This window comes from Lithobates pipiens, unplaced genomic scaffold (genome assembly GCF_037356315.1).
Source record: "Lithobates pipiens isolate NorthernLeopardFrog02 unplaced genomic scaffold, aLitPip1_a1.2 Scaffold_27, whole genome shotgun sequence".
Lineage (NCBI taxonomy): Eukaryota > Metazoa > Chordata > Amphibia > Anura > Ranidae > Lithobates > Lithobates pipiens.
The window spans coordinates 144323194-144337893 of record NW_027507788.1 but is presented as its reverse complement, the minus strand read 5'-3'; the positions used below and the strand labels follow the sequence as shown (position 1 = coordinate 144337893).

Below are 14700 nucleotides of genomic sequence, written 5' to 3'. Positions count from 1 at the left end.
GGTAGTGGGGCATGTTTTACCTTAATGAAGGGAATGCATTAAGGTAAAACACGTTTTAACTTTAGAGCCATTTTATTCCAGTTTCCCAATACTGAAGTCCTGGCCACTAAAAAAATGAATTCTGATTGGCTGCCATTGGTTATTGTCCTTGCTTTTTGACTTGCTGATGAAATGTATATTAGCGTTTTATTATTGCTAATCAGAATATCCATATGGTGGATCAGTTGTGTAAGAATTTAGGGAAGAATGGTGTGTTGCTTATAGCAACCAATCAGATTCTAGAATCCCAGAAATGCTTTGGTTGCTCCAGGCCGTTTTTATACAAGGCCCATTACGTCTGTCATTTCCATGTAGGAGATTTCGCAATAAGACATTTAAAAGTTTCACTTGCCAACATTTTAACCTATAATGAAATTCTCCCCAGGCAGCTTGATTTGACCTTAAACAGCGCTTTCTAAAGCCTCTTCAAGATTACTTATGGGTTATTGGCTTCTCTGTTCACATTTTGAAGGCCAGAGGTGATCACAATTTGAGGATGGACCAAAGTGTAGTATCCCAGTACACCATTTGAATTACAGGTTTGTAACATGCTTTGTGCTTTTGAGTAGATTTTCAGAAATGTCGGAAAAAAAAAAAAAAAAGAAAGAAAAGTACATTCTATATCAGTATAAACTTCTATTTTTGCCCATTTTTCTTCTAATTCTGATCCAACTGTTCACATTTTGCTGCAACAGACTTCAATTAGAATCTTCAATTAGACAATGCAATGAATGCAGGTTAAAGCGGAGGTCCACTCATAAGTGGAACTTGAGCTTAACTGTCTTCTCCCCCCCTCCAGTGCTACATTTGGCACCTTTCAAGGGGAGTGGGGAAGGGCTACCTGTTTTTCAGGGCACAGCGCCGTCCCTCAGAAGTTAGGTCCTCCTCCTCCTTCCTCTGCTGCTGAGCCAGTTAGCACAGTGCGCTTTGCGCATGTGCAGTAGGGTAGCGGCTGTGAAGCCAAAGGGCTCCACTGCCAGTTTCCCTTAATAGTAATGGTGGCAGCAGCACCCGACAGCCGATCTGAAAATCAGCTGGGGTGTCGACATCGCTGGATCCCTGGACAGGTAAATGTCCTAATATTAAAAGTCAGCAGGTACAGTATTTGTAGCTGCTGACTTTTCATTTTTTGGGGAGGAGCCAGAACACTTCCATTAAGTCCAGTACACACTATAAATAAATTGGGCGAACGATTGTCTGTCTGGTTTTTTTCTCCATGTTTCGCAGCAGGTCAAAACCAAGGATGGTACTAATTGTACAAATTTAATTTAATTTAATTTATTTTTACATTTAATTTGTAAAAAAGCTGATCTCAAGATGGGCCTTTTGATGTGTGTTTTTTTTTTTTTTTTTTTTTCTGCTGGTAATCATTGCTTTCAAATTTTCCTGTAAACACCTATGTGTTCATGGCCACATAGACTAAAAAAGAGGTGCTTTTACAGGCTGGAAAAAAAAATATGAATGGCAGTGTTTTTTAAGCTCTATGTAAATGAGGCCTAGATTTGTATGGGGGACGTTATGAAATTCTAACCAAAGGAAATTTGCTTAGTGGCTTTGTTAAATTGAAAAAGTAAAGGAGCCAGGCACAAAATTGTTGGACGAACAGCAGCTTCATCCAGTCTGATGCAGCCACTGTTCTGGTAGTCTGACACTCGCCGCCAGCAGCTGTCAGGATACAGAAGGCCCAACAGGGGCTTTGTCAGTGCATGCTGTATGGCATGGATTGAGGAATCTGTTAGATTGTTTTTTCAGCCCGTAGGGAAAACAAATCATAATTGTTTATTGCAAACTTTAGACTATATATTATGGAGAACCCTCTAGAGCACACGTGTCAAACACAAGACCCGTGGGCTGAATCCGGCCCACCAGGCCATTTCATATTGCCTTCGCACCTTTCCTGCAGCTGTGGCACCCCCCTCATCTCCACTCCCACCTTGTCTTAGAAGTCCGCATCAGAGAAGAGGACAGAAATCCTCTACCAGATCCTGCGGTTCTTCGTGCACCCGCAGCACCTCCTCGTCTCCACTTCCCCTCTTCTCAACATTGATCAGACTCTGGCAGCTAAGTTCAGATAACCACAAGACCTGGGGAATGCCCAGGAAAAACCCAAGCCTACTTACCAACCAGCTCGCAGACAAACAAATTAACCTGTCTAATCATACGTTAAAAACAGGGGTTTAGTCCGCACGCATTTGCAAACGCATGCGTAACCCACAGAGCCCCGTCAAGGCACCTTTAGTATCTGGCAGCTAACTTCAGCCCCGGTCCTCCTTCAGACCCTGCATATTCTCTGCCCCCAGCTTCTTCCTGGCAGCAGCACAAGGTAGGGTGCAATGTTATATGAGGGATGGTGGTGGGCTCTTGACGTGATTTAAGGGGGAGTGGGGTGTTCAGCCAACCCTTTGAGGGCAACCATAATGCTGATGCACTCCACAATGAAATTGAGTTTGACACCCCTGCTCTAGAGGATGTTGTCACCTAAATGAACCCCTTTTCCCCCCCTACTGACCCAGATGTTAACTCATGTGCATCCCATGGCCTTTCCTGGCACAATGTTTTTGACTTGTGTCTGTGATGCCAGTCCCCATAGCCTTTTATGGGATTGTCTACCATGACTTTATCCTTTAAATATTCATTTTGGCTGGGGTTAACCTTTCATGCTACATGGTTTGGTTGCATTTGATTACATTCGTGGTGTTTATCTGGGAGCCCCCACCCCTAGATTAAAAAAACACTCCGTGACATTCCTGCAAAACTAAACAACTCAGTGGAGCCAGCAAGCCTGTGGTTATTTTTAATAAAAATAAAAAAGTGCCCTAAACATGTCTGTACAGAGCTATCCTAATTTTTTATTTTTTTATGGTGTGGGACATAGTAGCTCTTAGACTACGGCTTTGTCCATGTCTGTGCTTTGAAAGGTCATTGTATATTTACAAACATTTTGTAAAGTTATTTTAGATACAACTAGAATTTTTGTAAATATTGTCCCTGACGACAATTGTTGGATGTGTTCGGAAATATCGGGAACAGCTGGACCATAGGAATAGCAAGGGTCTTGTCTCCAGACCTTGACGCTGATTATGTGAGACGCTCCTAGACCGTCCTTGGATGACCGCTCCGGGCACTGTGCATGGAATCCTCAAGAGATGGTGGAAGATGTTAGAGCAGCTACGATATTCTGAAGGGTCGCTGCAACGCTTGGAGAGGAAATCTCAGGACATCTTCAGCTGCCGTTCTAGGGGTTAGATCTCCTATTATAGAACATGACATCAGGGACGTCTCCCAAGCAGACACGCTGCATTAATAATATGTCTCTAGTGTCCTGTTCTTTTTCTATATTGTATCTTTCTTTATATTTATTTTTACATTTTTTTTTTTTTCTTTTTAATCTTCAGAGATAAGCTACATGGAAATTTATTTTTATTTTTTATAGCATGACTACATAGGTAGGAAAGTCAAAATTTCTGCTTCACAAAAATGATTATAAAGCCAAAAATGTATACAGATGAGGAATACACATGAAATTTAGTTTGTGATTTACTTGCGGACTTTGCTTGTAATCAGATGTGACCAGTTACACTCATCAGTCATTAGTGCAGTTCAGAAGAGCCGGTATAATAATGGCTCCAAATGAATAGGCAGCTGCAGCCAAACAGCTTAATAAATTAGGGAAGCACATGTATGGTATAGAAATTATTATACATACTCTATCCAGAGCTGAATCTTCCACAAGGCAAGCTGGACAGCAGCCCAGGGCCCAGTACATGTCCAAGGTGCCCAGGTACAACTTTCTTGCTCTGGCAGCAAACCAGGGGGCAGCACAATTAGTCAACCTGTGCCCATGCCTGTCACTTAAAGCAGAACATCAACCAAAAGGGAAATTTCACTTGTTTGCATACTCTCCGCCTCCACTGTCACATTCAGCACTTTTTTGGGGGGAGAGGGTACCAGTTTTGACATGTACACATTCCAACTTCTCATTCACCTAGGCGATCCAATCGGCAGCTCTTCTCCCTCCCTCAAGGTCTTCTGCACGTCACAGGTCCCAGAAGGCTATGGGACCATTCCAAAATCACAGTGGTCTGCCGGCTGCTATGCCGCAACCTGTGACAGCCAGGTGCCCACAGTTAAGATGTCGGCATCAGGGACTGAAGACCAATGGAAAGAACAGCTTGGGTGAACACAGCGCTGGGATAGATAGGTGTCTATCACGGTGATCTGAGGTAGAATTAAAGCCCCCCCCCCCCTCCTTCCCCTGCAGTCTTTTGAGACACATAACAGGTCCCAGAAAACTGCAGGACCATTCACAAGGTGTAGCATGGGTCATGCATGCGCAGTAGAAAACTGGCTGTGAAGCCGCAAGGCTTTATTTCCTGTTTCAATTACTAGAGCTCTCGGCACCTGCACTCAAAGCCAATTGAAGAATCAGCTCAGGTGAGGACATCGCTGGATCCATGGACAGGTAAGTGTGCTTACATTAAAAGTCAGCAGCTCCAGTATTTGTGCTGCTCAGTTCCTTCCTAGCTACTGAGCCACTGCCTGTCCAAGCCTGCACATCATTGGAGCAAAAAATACAGTTGTATTCATACTTTTATATTTATTGCTTTGATGTGCAGGCATGCACTGACCTAGTGCAGTGACCTTCAATCATTATGGAAAATCGGATGTACAGTATGTAAACTGCTCTTGACAGCTGTCAATGTTTGCAGTGGACAGAAGTGAAGATTAGGTATCTGAGATCTCCATTCCTAAATAAAAGAACCCGAAGTATGGAAGATAATTCCTCTGACTAGTCCCTTGGCATCCCATGTTCTCTTCTCACTGTGGCACTGCTGGGCCTTCTTCAGTACTCAAGACTGTTGTTGATGGTAGCGCCATATTTCGCAGTATTGTCCTGCACACTGAGGCCTATGTGGTGACACCCCCTGGAGGTGTGTTGAAGACAACCTGGGCTCAACAGAAGTGGGTTAAATGACTCTGGCTGATTGAATGTTGCTAGACCTTAAAGTGGCGAGTCTGCATGGGACAAAGCCAGAAGGAAGTAAAGTATTGCATCTAAAGCTGGATTTTTTGTCTGTTTTTTTTTTTTTTTTAGCATGCTGATTAGGTTTCTGATTTTTATTAACCAGTTGCCGACCGCCGCACGCCGATGTACGTCGGTAGAATGGCACGGGCAGGCATAAGGACATACATGTACGTCCCTTGCCTCCCGCGGGTCGGGGGCCCGATCGGGCCCCCGCCCGGTGCCTGCGGCGGTCGGTTTTCGTCCGGGAGCGATCCGGGACGAGGGGGCGGCCATTCATTCATGGCCACCCCCTCGCGATCGCTCCCGACGAATAGAAATCCCCGGTGACATCACTTCCTCTCCTGTAATGTAAACACAGGAGAGGAAGTGATGTATTCTCTCCTCCGTGTCGGTATTTTTCGTTCCGACACGGAGGAGAGCGGATCGGTGAGTTGCACCAACACTCTACACACACAGTAGAACATGCCAGGCACACTCACACCCCCCCTTTACCCCCCGATCACCCCCCCAATTACCCCTGCCCCCCAGTCACAGTGACACCAATGTCATTTTTTTTTTTTTTTTTTTTTTTTTGCATTGGTGTCATTTGTGACTGTAATAACTGTTAGGGCAGTTAGAGTTAGCCCCCTTTAGTTCTAATGTACCCCCCTAACCCCCCCAATAAAGGTTTAACCCCGTGATCACTCCCCGTCGCCAGTGTCACTAAGGCTGGGTTCACATTGCAGCGGTTTATGAGAACGAATGTGATTCGCACCGCACTGCAGTGCAAATCACATCCGATCTCTGTGCGATTCGAGTTCAGCCATTCGCCGCACCCGCCGCAAATTCGCACGGGACCCTTTTTTTGGCCCGCAGCAGAATCGGATCGCATGGGTGTTCACACCATGCGATCCGAGTTTGCAGATCGCACTGCGATATGCGAACTGATCTGGGGGTGTCAGTAACATTTCACTGACACTCCCAGCAGTTCGCATAGGGCTGTGTGAACTGCCGCCGGGAGGCATGCGATGCGGGAACCCGCCGCGCATTCGTGGCGTTCCCGCATCGCTCCAGTGTGAACCCAGCCTAATAAGCGATCGTTTTTCTGATCGCTGTATTAGTGTCACAGGTGACGCTAGTTAGGCAGGTAGGTATTTAGGTTCGCTGCAGCTTTTTATAGCGCCAGGGACCCCCATATACTACCGCATAAAGCCCCCTAATTGCCCCCTAGTTAACCCTTTCACCAGTGATCACCATATAACTGTTACAGGTGACGCTGGTTGGTTAGTTATTTTTTTATAGTTTCAGGGCACCCGCCATTTATTACCTAGTCTCACTAGTGTACCCCTAAATTTAGGGGTGTCTACTTTCCAAAATGGGGTCATTTGGGGGGGGTTTGTGCCATCTTGGCATTTTATGGCCTTCAAAACTGTAACGCCCTTAGAAAGCCTGAAGGCGGTGCTTGGTTTTCGGGGCCCCGTACGCGGCTAGGCTCCCAAAAAGTCCCACATATGTGGTATCCCCGTACTCAGGAGAAGCAGCAGAATTTATTTTGGGGTGTCATTTCACATATGCCCATGGCATGCGTGAGCAATATATCATTTAGTGACAACTTTGTTAAAAAAAAAAAAAAAAAGTTTAATTTTCCCGCAACTTGTGGCAAAATATAAAATATTCCATGAACTCAACATGCCTCTCAGCAAATAGCTTGGGGTGTCTACTTTCTAAAATGGGGTCATTTGTGGGGGTTTTGTGCCATCTTGGCATTTTATGGCCTTCAAAACTGTAATAGGTAGTGAGAAGTGAACTCAAAAATTTACGCCCTTAGAAAGCCTGAAGGCGGTGCTTGGTTTTCGGGGCCCCGTACGCGGCTAGGCTCCCAAAAAGTCCCACATATGTGGTATCCCCGTACTCAGGAGAAGCAGCAGAATTTATTTTGGAGTGTCATTTCACATACGCCCATAGCATGTGTGAGCAATATATCATTTAGTGACAACTTTGTGTAAAAAAATAAAAAAAAAATTTTTTTTTTGTCATTATTCAATCGCTTGAGGCAAAAAAATAAAATATTCAATGGGCTCAACATGCCTCTTATCAATTTCCTTAGGGGGTCTACTTTCCAAAATGGGGTCATTTGGGGGGGTTTTGTACTGCCCTGCCATTTTAGCACCTCAAGAAATGAGATAGGCAGTCGTAAACTAAAAGCTGCGTAAATTCCAGAAAACGTACCTTAGTTTGTAGATGTGACAACTTTTGCGCAAACCAATAAATATACAATTATTGACTTTTTTTTTACCAAAGACATGTGGCTGAATACATTTTGGCCTAAATGTATGACTAAAATTGAGTTTATTGGATTTTTCTAATAACAAAAAGTAGAAAATATCATTTTTTTTCAAAATTTGCGGTCTTTTTACGTTTATATCGCAAAAAATAAAAATCGCAGAGGCAATCAAATACCATCAAAAGAAAGCTCTATTTGTGGGAAGAAAAGGACGCAAATTTTGTTTGGGTACAACATTGCATGACCGCGCAATTACCAGTTAAAGCAGCGCAGTGCCAAAGTGTAAAAAGACCTCTGGTCATTTACCAGCAAAATGGTCCGGTCTGAAAGTGGTTAAAGCGGGAGTTCCGCCGTTTTTTTTTTTTTTTTTTTAAAGCCAGCAGCTACAAATACTGCAGCTGCTGACTTTTAAAATAATGACACTTACCTGCCCAGCGCGCCCGCGATGTCTGCACCCGAAGCCGATCTCTCGATCGTCTCTCGGGTGCTGCCGCCGCCATCTTGGGTATGGGAATCAGGAAGTGGAGCCTTGCGGCTTCATTTCCCGGTTCCCTATTGCACATGCGCGAGTCACGCTGCTCAATAAGGATGGGCCCCGCTGTCGCTGGGATCCGTGTGTTTCCCAGCAGGCAGCGGGGGACCTTCGGAAAGGTGCCAATTGTGGCGCCGGAGGGGGGGGGGGTTCCAATGAGCGGAAGGTCCACTTTAGGGTGGACCTCTGCTTTAAGTTGTGTTTTTTTTTTAACTTGAGTTCCTTTTAAATATACAGTGCGCTAACATAAGCGCCAGAATGGGACCTGATAATACCCATCTGTATTCCATTAGGACAGCAGCATACTAGGGGTGGCCAGGGGGCAGTAAAAACAGGCAGCTGAGTTGTGGTTTTGCCTCCTATCTAAAATGTAAAATCTACCCAGAGAAGACTGTTCCCGTGCTGCGGCCACAATGAAAAATAAATAAATAAAAACAGGCATCCAGGGGGTTGCAGGATCGCCACCTGAATGCCTGACGGCGGATTGCTTCCCAGAGCATAGGCTAGTGTGAACTTGGAGAAGGAGGGCTAACCAATCAAAACCATTTTTTTTTTTTTTTCTTTTTTGATTGCCAAGCAGCAATTTTATGTGCTGTGCTGCTCTACAACTGTGAATCAAGCATTTGGCTCGTGGTTGCATTGCAGCCCCATTGGTCTCAATGGATACATTTAACAGGTGGTGCTGCCTGTCCAACTCTGCAGCTCAATGTAAAAACGCAGTGCATCGCAGCCACAACATGTGTACAGCCCTGTCTGGCTATATTGTTAGAATTCAGATGGCTGGCTAGGAAGAGGTAAAACTGTGGTTCATCTGCCTGTTTTTACCACCCTTAGTCAGCCCATTTGAAAGAGCCTTAGGCCTCATGTACACTGCAGTTTTTTTTTTTTTTTTACCAAAGCCCCTTAACTCAACTCAGAGCAGAGTTTAGGGGCAGATAAATATCCCTTTCCTGAATGCCAAAGAAAAAAACCCCACTTTTTTGGCACGTTTAGCATTTTTCTGCTGCCAGGAGAGTTACGTTTAGGGGTGGCCAGTGTGTACCCTCAAATGTATTTCATTTCTGCATTGAGCTGCTTGCCTGGATTTTTTCTTTAATGAGGGCAATTAGGGCAATAGAGTGCTAGTCAGAGTGGCTTTATTAACAACACATAACAAAGTGAAATAAACCGGATCTATGTATGGAAATTGACTAACACAAACTCCACTCTAAAAATTCACAAATGCAGCAAGACAGCGAAGGGATTTTGCTGGCTAAATTAACAGTTTGCAAGATCAGATTGCAGAGATAGTCTGTGATTATTCCTGGCATATTGATGCCTGGAGGCCAGTAAGCTTTTGTCTGATGACGTCCTTCTAATATTTCCACTAATACCATTGCAACCAATTTTCTGTGTGTGTCACTCCAATTACATCTGTCTGCTACTGAGATTCTAAATTACAATGGTGCTGGATTAATATGACGGCAGCAATTATGGGTAGTATTTTAACATTCACATGAAAATGACTAAATATAAAACAATGATTTCTATGGCTGACCTATATTTCTAACTACCTTTTCTGCCTTTTTGGGTTGGGGGCAAAAACTACAGGTATTATTCTGGGTTTATTGTATAAGGCAGTGTACCCCAAACTTTCTAAACAATGGGCAAGTTTACTGTACTTCAGACTTGAGGGGGGCCGGACTGTGGCCATTGGGAATAGATATTGTCTTGGTGACAATGGGAGTTAAACCATGCATCTTTGGTACTCCTCCCACTGACACCCATCGTTGGTGTTAGTGGGAGAAATAGTAACCCACCGTTTGTGTTGGTGTCAGTGGTAGAAATACTGCCCCGTCATTGGTGTCAGTGGGAGGAATAGTGCCCCATTGTTGGTGTCAGTGGGAGGAATAGTGCCCCATCATTGGTGTCAGTGGGAGGAATAGTGCCCCATTGTTGGTGTCAGTGGGAGGAATAGTGCCCCATCATTGGTGTCAGTGGAAGGAATAGTGCCCCATCGTTGGTGTCAGTGGGAGGAATAGTGCCCCATCATTGGTGTCAGTGGGAGGAATAGTGCTCCATCGTTGGTGTCATTGAGAGGAAAAGTGCCCCATTGTTGCTGTCAGTTAGAAGAATAGTACCTAATCGTTGGTGTCAGTGGAAAAATAGTACCTCAAAGGTAGTTACAAATATAGGTCAGCTATAGAAGTCCTTGTTTTATATTTAGTAATTTTCATGTGTGAATGTTAAAATACTACCCATTGGTATTGGTGAGAGGAATAGAGCCCCATCATTTTTATTGGTGGGAGGAATAGTGCCCCATTGTTGGTATTAATGGGAGGAATAGTGCCCCATTGTTGGTGCCAATGTGAGAAATAGTGTCTTGTTGTTGATGTCAGTAACAGGAATTATACCCCTTTGTTGATGTCGGTGAGAGGAATGGTGTCTTGCATCAGTGGGAGTAAAAGTGCCCCATAAAGGCAAACCAAGCTCCGCAGTTTAGAGACCACTGGTGTAAGGCAATCTATGATGTAATAATGTTGTAACACATAGCAGCCAATTCGATTTCAGGGTACCACTCTTAGGTTAGATATTGCTGTGCAGTAAAGTACAAGCCTCCCCCCCCCCACGATCTTGTTCAACCTACATCAGGCTATGGGCAGCAACGATCCTGGCATCACACTGTCCACAGCACTCATCCACAGACACCAAGGCGATAACCTTTTGACGAAAGTGGGAGAGCCCAGCAACTCGTGACGAGTGGGTTGTTGGTGCGAAGAGGACGCTGTTTTTTGGGGGGGAGGAGATTGTATTACATGGAGGTCGGTGGTTTTGCTCTTATTTATTATTCTTATTCAGAGAAAGTCTTTGTCCTTCTTTTTTATTTTATTTTTATTTCAATGAACATAAGTCATCCTATGATTGAATAAGGTTAGAGGCGGGGCAGATGATGTCATAATCTCGACACTGTTAAATCAGAGATTTCCTTGTGTTCATTGTAAAAAAATCAAGACATTCTCTGAATGGTGGAGGTGGCCTGTGAGCAACCTCCTGTGTTCAGTATACAAATGGCCAGTTGCTCGAGCAGCCCCTGGAAGAGACCATCTCTGACTACATGTTGCACAGGCTACTATAGTGAATGTCTGCATCCCCGAGGTCCCTCTGGATGTGACATATGAAGAAGTAGATGTAGCCAAGCTGGACTAATGTAAGCTTTTAAAGAAAAATGTAATTCCAGGGGTTCAGCTTTAAAAGATTACACAGGTTTATTGCATATAGGTTTACTTTATTGTATATTACTTATTATAGGTATCTATACAGCGGCAACAATTTTTCATAGCGCTTTTCATGTATTGTACCTTCAGATCATCATTTTAATGTCCCGTGGTTTAGTGCCCCTTTTAAGGGCACTGAAGGAGACGATTACTTTGTCCCTTTGTTTTACTGACTATAAGAGCACATGAATTCTTCTGATTAATGCTGTGTAAGCTTGGAGATCTTACAACTTACTTCTCCGGTGACAGCAGAGGCGGATTCTAAAAGGACCGCATTAATTAACTTTTGCCGTCTCTCTCTGCTGGGTGACATTGGCATTCAGTAAGAAGAGATCGCATTCACTGACCGTCTTCCCCAGGGAAGGCTGAAGCTGCAGCTGGGCCTGGAGGTCTGGGGACTTCCTGTGGGCCGGAAGCAGATGGGACGCAGATAACAAAAATGTCTCTGTAAGCGTTTTGTTCCCTAGTTATCCTATTCACAGGAACTGCTCTGACTTTCTTTTGGCTGTTTACTCCTTATCCTTTCTCCATTTTATTTTTCTGGAAGGGGTTTAAAGCTGAACTCCAAGCAGATATACAAAAATATGTATACAGTTATACATCCATTAAAAGTCATGTAGTGTGTTTTTAAATACATCTGCGGTTCGATACCTTAAAGGAAACATGAGGGCCAAGCAACCGATTTTGCTTCAACCACTTGCCATCCAGGCTAGTTTTGACATTTCTCTCATACGTGTTTAAAATCAGCATTTTTCTTGCAGGAAAATTACTTAGAACCGCAAAATGTTATTGACTTTCTGGAAGCAGAGACCCTGGAGAATAAAATGGTGGTTCTTGCAGTTTTTTGTGTAATGCCTCGTACACACGATCGGAATTTTGGTCGAAAAGGCTCTGATGGTTTTTCCAATGGATTTCCAATGGGATTCCACTCAAGCTATCTTGCTTACACACTGGTACACAAAAGTTCTCGGAACTTTCGACCATCAAGAATGCGGTGATCAACACTACGATGAGCCGAGAAAAGAAAGTTCAATGCTTCCGAGCATGCGTCGGAATTTTGCCCGTCGGAATTTGTACAGACGAACATGCTCACAATCTTTTGCTGGCTGAAAATTTAATCAGCAAAAGTCCGATGGCGCATACACATGATCGCATTTTCTGACCAAAAGCTCTCATCGGACTTTTGCTGGTGGAATTTCCATTCGTGTGTATGGGGCATTTCACGATATTTGTGCAATTATTCATCAAACAATTTCAGAAAAAAATGCATTTTAGTGCACACAAACACAATTTAATACCCAATTTTTTGGTCAAATTTAAAAGATGGTGTGCCAAGTAAATAGATAACAAACATGTTAAGGTTTAAAAAATTTTCCAATCCATGTTGTGAAATAGCAAACTACAGTACCTAAAAAAAAAAAATCTCCATAGGCAATGCTTTAAAAGCCTTTACAGGTCACCAGTTTAGAGTTAAAGTATAGAGTATAGAGACCAGGGCACAGCTCCTGCTATGTGAATTGGATGCGGGGAAAGATGCATCCAATTCGCACTGGTGTGAACCCAGCCTTAAGACCCCTTTCACACTGGAAGGGGGAGTGTGGGGGGGGGGGGGGGGCACGTTAGTGGTAAAGCACTGCTGCTTCAGCAGTACTGCCCGATCATTTCAATGGGCAGGGGCGGATGAGGAGCGCTGTATACACCGCTCCCGCACTGCCCCAAAGATGCTACTTGCAGGTCTGTTTTTCCTGTCCTGCGAGCGCACCACCCCAGTGTGAAAGCGCTCAGGCTTTCACATTGGGGCTACAGAAGTGGCAGTTAACAGGCGATTTTTAGCGCAAAAAACGCCTGTAAAAAAACGCTTCAGTGTGAAAGGGGTCTAAAGGTGTTGTAAAAGTAATTTATTTTTTTTTTTTAAATAATAAACATGTCCTATTTATCTCCCAGATGAAAGGTTTTTGCATCGAGTGGCCTCGATCGCCCTCTTATGGGGTCTCCCAGCAGCGTTCCTGACTCCTCCCCTTCTCAAGTGCCCCCACGGAGGTCCACTTTCCATGGGGACACTTGTGTTGGCACGCTCCCAAGTCCTGCTGCTCCGTCGGTTGACACAGACAGCAGGACTCAGCCCCGGCTCTCATGCCACTGGATTTGAATCTATCCAATGAGGACCCAAGACAGCGTCTGGAGCTGCTGGGTTCGTCCCCGTTGCTGAAATGATTGGGTTCAGGTAAGTAAAAGGGGGGGCCTGCTGCACTTAAGGTTTTTCACCTTGAGGGTTTACAACCCCTTTTTAAGGCAAAACTTTTTGTTTGTTTTCAATGTAGTGGAGTCCTTTTTACCATTATTATTATTATTGAAAGTGAGAGCAAAAAAGTTCCATGTTTTGGGTTGTCCCTAGAAAAGTAATAGTGGGGAAATAATCCACGGGCGCACTAGTTCTGGTGACCTGGGGGGCCCCAAAGGATTTTCTTAATTTGCAGGGATTCCCTCTCACTTCCTGTTTGGCTGTGGGAGAGGAAGTGAAGTGAAATCTCCCCAATGGGACACAGGTGGTAGAAAAAAAAAGTGACATGGGTTATAACCCTCCCTTACCCTATCCAAAGTGAAAAAAAAAGTTTTTGGCTTTAGTTCTACTTTATCTTTGAACTCTGAAATATCTCTTTGAACGGAGCGACCCTTCAGACAGAACAAACATTAAATAGTTACACCTCAAAATCTAGGGGATAAACTGCAATGCTATTGGTACACTGTGATTTCTTTTGAAATATATAAATTCTGTTTCATGTCTCTTGTCCTGGAGCTGCCTTTTAAGTAACGTTTCCAACATTAGCTCTTTGGACATTGTGCACAGTCATGTTGTTTTAGCTAGCTTGGCATGGTGCCATGAACTTGGCTTGGCTTGTCTTACTCTAGACCTGCATTTGGGAATAACTTACAGGCAACTTTTATTTTTCAATCAAATGTGTAAACCTGCAATCTTCAGAGTTGGCAATAAGGCAGACTTGGGCTGTAAATGGCTCCCAGCTGCTGGAGAACTTTAAAGGGTTAGTTTAACCAAAGAAATGTGCCCCCTGTGAAGAAGATGGTAAATACTCACCTCTTCTGCTGCCCATTATCAGTGTATTAACCACTTAAGCCCCAGACCAATTCGCAGCCAAAGGACCAGGCCCCTTTTTGCGATTCGGCACTGCGTCGCTTTAACTGACAATTGTGCGGTCGTGCGACGTGGCTCCCAAACAAAATTGGCGTCCTTTTTTTCCCACAAATAGAGCTTTCTTTTGGTGGTATTTGACCACCTCCTGCGGTTTTTATTTTTTGCGCTATAAACAAAAATAGAGTGAAAATTAAAAAAAAAAATGCAATATTTTTTACTTTTTCTTATAATAAATATCTCCAAAAAATATATAAAAACATTTTTTTTTCCTCAGTTTAGGCTGATACGTATTCTTCTACATATTTTTAGTAAAAAACAAAACAAAAAAAAATCGTGATTATTGATTGGTTTGCGCAAAAGTTATAGCGTTTACAAAATATGGGATAGTTTTATAGCTTTTTTATTAATTGTGACTGCGACATTATGGTGGACAAA

The 14700-nt window shown here is 43.7% G+C and overlaps 1 protein-coding gene across 1 annotated transcript in view; it reads left to right on the top strand.

The window, feature by feature from the left end:
• Positions 1-14700, top strand: part of ACAP3 (ArfGAP with coiled-coil, ankyrin repeat and PH domains 3) — a 279280-nt gene that overhangs the window by 77242 nt on the left and 187338 nt on the right. The gene's annotated exons all lie outside the window — the stretch shown is intronic.